Consider the following 6,188-nt stretch of genomic DNA (forward strand, 5'->3'; position numbering starts at 1 on the left):
CTTCTCTTGTACAATCTTGTCTGATGAACTCTATCTGGTTGGTGAATCTTGCGAGCATGAGCCACTTTTCAGACTGCGGCAGAAGAACCAGGAGACAATGAGCACGGGAAGCCATTTGTGACCGATGAATGATGCATATGATGCATGATATAAAAAGACTCTTTTTTTTTGTCAGCAGACTTGTCAAAGTGGTTGTGAACATCACGGAGAAACACGGTTTTATTTGAAAATCTTGAGCAAAACTAGAAGTTTAGTTGAGATGGTATCACCTGGTGTTCACATCCGTGACGTTCAAAAGATGACTTGTCTAAGTCCTCCGATAAATGCATGGGAAAAAAGTTTATGCATGTATGCATGTATGCATGAATGCATGATTATGTTCAAGTTCGGAGAAAACATGGTGGGTTGAAGTTCAAAGTCGAGGAGTCATGGGTGGACACGGTGTCCGGTGAAACTAGGGTTTTAGGATAATAGTAACCGGGTTCTAAAAAGGTTCCCAAGTTGCAACCTCTCCGACGTATATCACGGTGTCACGAGACAAACACTCGCTCCATGATTATCCGTGGAAGGTCTAACTTGAGTGTAGTATCGCGTGACGACTAAAACTCGAGACAACACTCGGTTTAGCCTCCGCACTACATCCAAGAAAATGGCCATGGATGGGTTCGGTTATCTACGGTTCATAGCGTCATAGAACAATTAAGAGTAAAGTGCCAAAGCGCGACAACACGCGCCGACAACATCACCCCTAAAATGCCTCAGCTATGTGGGATTGATCGCATAATCCAAAACACGAGGCAACCCCCGGAATGAATTGTCGATTATATCCCTCCTAAATCCTAAGTTCACTCAGCCCGGGTATAGGACTTTTGATATTCTCACCCCACACGTTTGCAAGAATTTAAACATTTATTCACATAGGAAAGCAAGTAAAAGAAATGAGTAAAAAGAGCGCAAGCATGGAAATAAAGACTAGGCGTAACTCTCGAATCTCCCCAGTGAAGTCGCCAGCTGTTTTATCTTGGTTTTCGGGTGTCAAACATTGATTACGTTTGAACCTTTTTAACCGGTGATATCTTATTTTTTCTCGGGAAGGGAAAAAGTAAGCAAAACCCTTGAGAATCAAGGTCCGGGAGTTGTTTTCGCTACGGGAAGGTGTTAGGCACCCATAACGACTATAGTATCCTATAGGAACCGTCTTTAATTTCTACGCGCGCGCTTTATTTTTAAATGCTATTTTGAAAGATGTTATTAAGCCTAAAAGTATTCTAAGTGAAGAATTTGAGGGAGAAGAATGTGTTTGAATTTTTATTTTATTTGAATTGAAGGAATTTTGATTCCTTGCCTACGTACCCGTTTAAGGGATCAAATCCACCGTAGTTCTCTTCCAAAAATGTTTTTGTTTTTGTTGGTTGATTTTAAGTTTGAAAATTGGAATTTGAAGAATAGAAAGAGGCCTCAAGGGCATGAGATTGTAAAAAGTGGGGTTGAATTAGTTATTTTGGAAAAGAAGTCAAATATGATTATTTTCATTGAATTTTTGATTAAGAAAATAAAAGGAAAATTCAATGGGATTTTGATCCCAAGGTTTATTAAGAAAAGCATTTGAGTGAAGTTTGTTCATATTTTTTGGAAAATGATTTTTTCTAAGGGTAAATCCTAAGCATTCATCTAAACATACAATCCTAAACATACATCTAAACATGCTTATTCTAGCTATATACCTAAAGTGATGTGTGTGCATGTGTCGGTGCTTGTGTCGGTGTACATTATTAGAGTCCATTGTCCTTATTACATCATGCCCTAATTACATTCTATGGTCTTGCAAGAAATTAAAATTGCATGAAAGTAAAATACAAAGGATTCCTAAGTGTTTACATTCTAATTCTTGGTAAAAACTTAAATGTACAAGAAATAAGAGATGAAAATAGGATGTGAAATGCTATGGAAAGGAGACATGAAACAAGAACGGTTAGTAGCATGAGTGAAATTGAAACAACATACTAAAGGCATAACAAAGTAAATGTAACTTGAAAGTGAAGTAACAAGCCAAATTAACCAAAAGTGATAAAAGAAACTTGACAATTTTAACACAATTCTAAAGTAAGGTTAAAGACCTAAATCCTCATGATATTAGAGAAGTTTTGAGTGACTTAGTTCAAAAAACCAACATGAGAACCTAGGGATTTAACTATGCTAAAGTTTACAAAATTTTCAAGTTCTTTATGCACTTTTATTTCACATTATTTACCAAACACAAGGTCCACAAAAATCTAACTCAAAACAGCAAGCATACACCACATTAGGAGGCAAATTTATTCCACAAAATTATATGTCTAAAACCACAATTATGTACCAACATCCAAGCTTAAAATCACATAACAATTTCACAAGAATATTAACAAAAAGTGAGCGACAAGTAAAGAAAGGCCACGAATAATCTTGAGGTGAATTTTGGCATGAAACCACATCACAAATGATAGGTTTCAAGTGCCAAAATTACTACAAGAAAAGGTTCACAAACACTCAAGAGTTTTTAACAAGATTTTAACAAGAATTAAAACATTGGATTAACAAGAGCACAAAATATTTTTCATACAATTTTTGATCAGGATTTTACACACAAACAGGATCAAGATTCAACAAGAAAACATAAGAAAATATTAGAGAATTTCGTGGGATTTTTAGCACTAAAATTACACGCATAGGGGGGTGTAAGCAGCATGTATGGGGTTTCAGCTAGAAAAACTGTAGAGAAAATGCAAGTAGAACAGAAATACTACTGGGCTTAGAGCAAATTTATAATGGGCTGGGTGATGGATTAATGGGTTATGAGTATGGATAATGGGTATGGGTCATGGCAGCATATAAAATTGTTGTTGCTGCTAACAACACTTCTAAAAAACGCACAAACAGCAGCTCTCTCTCTATCTGTAACCAGGTGAACGGAGAAGAAAGAGGGACGGTGGTCGGAGCACCTCCGGCGCGGTGGTCGGCCGGAGAGCCGCCGTGCTGGAGTTTTTTCTTCATTTTTTTTTTAGAATTTTTACATCGAAACAACCGTCTCTTTCTCCTCTATTCGGATCTGTGCTTAGAAATCGAAGGAACGCAATAACAAGTCCTAAATCTACATGGAAAGGAAACGAAAATCTGAACAAAAATTACCTCTACCTTTCAGTTCACTGCATTTCCTTGTTTCTGGTTCATTGCAAGCTTCACGACTTAGATCGCGAATTATTCTTTGCTACCGGTTCACCAAGAACTCTCTTCACCTCCTTCTTCTCCCTGAATCCGATTCGATCTTGAGTTTTGAGCTTCTGTCGCTGCTGAACTCGGCTGAGTTTGAAACGGTTGTAGGTGGTTATTGCTTCCTTTGAATTCGGTTTGGTATTTGTGGTGAAATATTCACTGTATAAGATTTAGTGTAAATGATATTGTGATGAGGAATTGATGTGAATTGAAGGTTTGGTTATGGAGGATTCAAGGTTTAAGTTGTGGAGGTTGGTGGTTGAAGGTTTGTGTTGATTGAAGATTGGTGATGATGATTGTTGAAGGTGAAGGTTGGTTTATGGAGATTGAAGATGAAGTTGTGGTGTTGATGGAGGTTGAAGTGATGAATGTGGTTGTTTATGGTGGTTATGGATGAAGATTAAAGGTGGTTAGGGTGGTTTTGGTGGTGGTGAAAAGTTGTTAGTGTAACACCCCGTTTTCCCAACGTAAAAATTTCTTAAATAAAATCAGAGTTTTTCATCATAAAACGGAATGTCACATTTCTTAAAAAAACGTAAATGGAATAATAATTTATCCTTCAAAAATATAACAACATAATCTTTAAAACTTCGCAGCGGAATAGTTTGACAACTTAAATAATCTTTGGCACAAGGGCCTCAATATAAAATTTCATAAAACTTAGTTCAACATCAATTCTTGAAAGATTCATAAAGTAATACGTAAGGAACAGAAAGTAAAGACATAATCCCATCCCGTTACGTATCAGAGCACCTAAGACACACTTGTGAGGAGTCCACTCACGACCGCAACTAATCCTGGTTACCTGCAAGTTACCCATACGAAGAGCAACATTTCCAAGCAGAGGGGTGAGATTTCTCAAACAATAATATAAAGCATATAAATCATATAAAGTACATTCAACAACTTAAACATCTTATAATTCATTAATCATATCTAACAACTTAAACTTTCTTAACTAGTGTCACTATTCTTCCTATATTAGTCATATACTTCATCTTATATTATCAATAATATCACATACATCATCACATATCATCATTAGTAAACATGTAGCATCATATCATAAATCACATAGCATCATACCATAAATCACATAGCATCTTATCATAAATCACATAGCATCTTATCATAAACAACTTCATAATCAATCATCATAAACAACTTCGTAATCAATCATCATACACATCATAATCATTCATCATCTTAAGCATCATAATCATTCATAAAGCACTTCATTAATAGCTCATCAACTTGACATCTTAACATCTTAACATCTCGATAACTTGACATCTTAACAACTTGACCTGACAATGCATCTAGACTCGACTATGCAACTCTTAACGTCTTAAACCATCTTTGATCATCATGAAAATGCAAATGCATGTGGTACCATTTTAGGGCATAAGCCCTCATCATCGTGGTTGAGCATAAATATACTCCTAGGGCATAAGCCCTCATCGTCGTGGTTGAGCAAAAGCTCCATCGTCGTGGTTGAGCAAAAAGCTCCATCGTCGTGGTTGAGCAAAAGCTCCATCGTCGTGGTTGAGCAAAAGCTCCAGGGCATGAGCCCTCATCTTTAAATGAGTATGCATGGACTCAACATCTTACGTCTTAGAAACTTTATGAACATCTATGACATCCTAACATCTTGATATCTTGACAACATAACATCTTAACAACTTGATGACTTCATAACGACTCGACGACTTAACAACTCTTATCATCTTAACGTCTTAACATCTTAACATCTTGACAACATATGGATCACATAAATAATTCATGTCATATCATAATATAACAATATCAAATGATAATAAACAACATCTTAAAACATCATATTCATCAATCATAAACAACTTCATATAACATCGTATTTAAACATCGACAATAATTCACCATGTATCTTTGTAAAAACATAATAAATTATCCACAACATATTTTCATGTCAAACCAAAGCTACTGGAAAGATATCACAAATATCAACAACTTTCATGTTTAGAACAAAGATCAATTCAAAACAGAAACATATGAACAAAACGCAAAAACATGAAACAGAGAATGCTGTCACCGTACAATTTCGCTAAGACCTCCCTTAGTATTTTAATCATAAATCAAATACCAAACATTATTTTCACGTAAAACCAAAGCCACTAGAAAGCTAACAAAATTATCTAAAACTTTCATGTTTACGCCTAAGACCAATTCTGTACCGATCAATACCAGTTTTTATTTTAAATTCGGAAAAGTTGTGCTGAAAGTCCATAAAAATTCACTGTGACCTACATGCAGTAATTTGACCATAACTCAAGCTCTATAAATCCTATTGACGTGAGACCAACGGCATTAGAAAGCTAACATCCATACCTACAACTTTCGTGTTTACAGCTAAACCCAGTTCGGAACTTAAACTTGTCAAACTGAGACAATAAAAACGCGTTTTGCACATTGACAGCAAAATCGCAGTTCAGCTGCGATTTCGCTTTGGGAAAATCTTTTCCACTTCTTATTCGATCCAATACTCTCCAAACTTGATCCTAATCATTACTCTATGATTGCCCTATCATTAGAACACTAATTATTCATCAACTTACTGTATGCAAATTCAAAGGGTTCTCAAATCTATTAACAACCTATTACAATTATTAAACCCTAATTCTTAAACTCACCAACATCTCATGTTATTTCATGGTTTTAACATCAAAACTACATCCAATAATCATCCTATGGGTTATCTAAGGACTGTATACAATTTCTACATCAATTCAACAAGTTTTCATCATCTAATCATCAAATCTCTCTCAAAACCCTAATTCTCAAATTCTCACAAACTTTCCCCAACTTGTTAGATGCAATCTAATGATTTAACAACTTAATATTAATGCAAGATAGTCTCACCCTCACCTTAGATTAATTCTTGAATCAGCGGCAGCGTTCTT

This window comes from Medicago sativa, chromosome 6 (genome assembly GCF_051527215.1).
Source record: "Medicago sativa cultivar Bolivia chromosome 6, Bolivia_mono, whole genome shotgun sequence".
Taxonomy (NCBI): domain Eukaryota; kingdom Viridiplantae; phylum Streptophyta; class Magnoliopsida; order Fabales; family Fabaceae; genus Medicago; species Medicago sativa.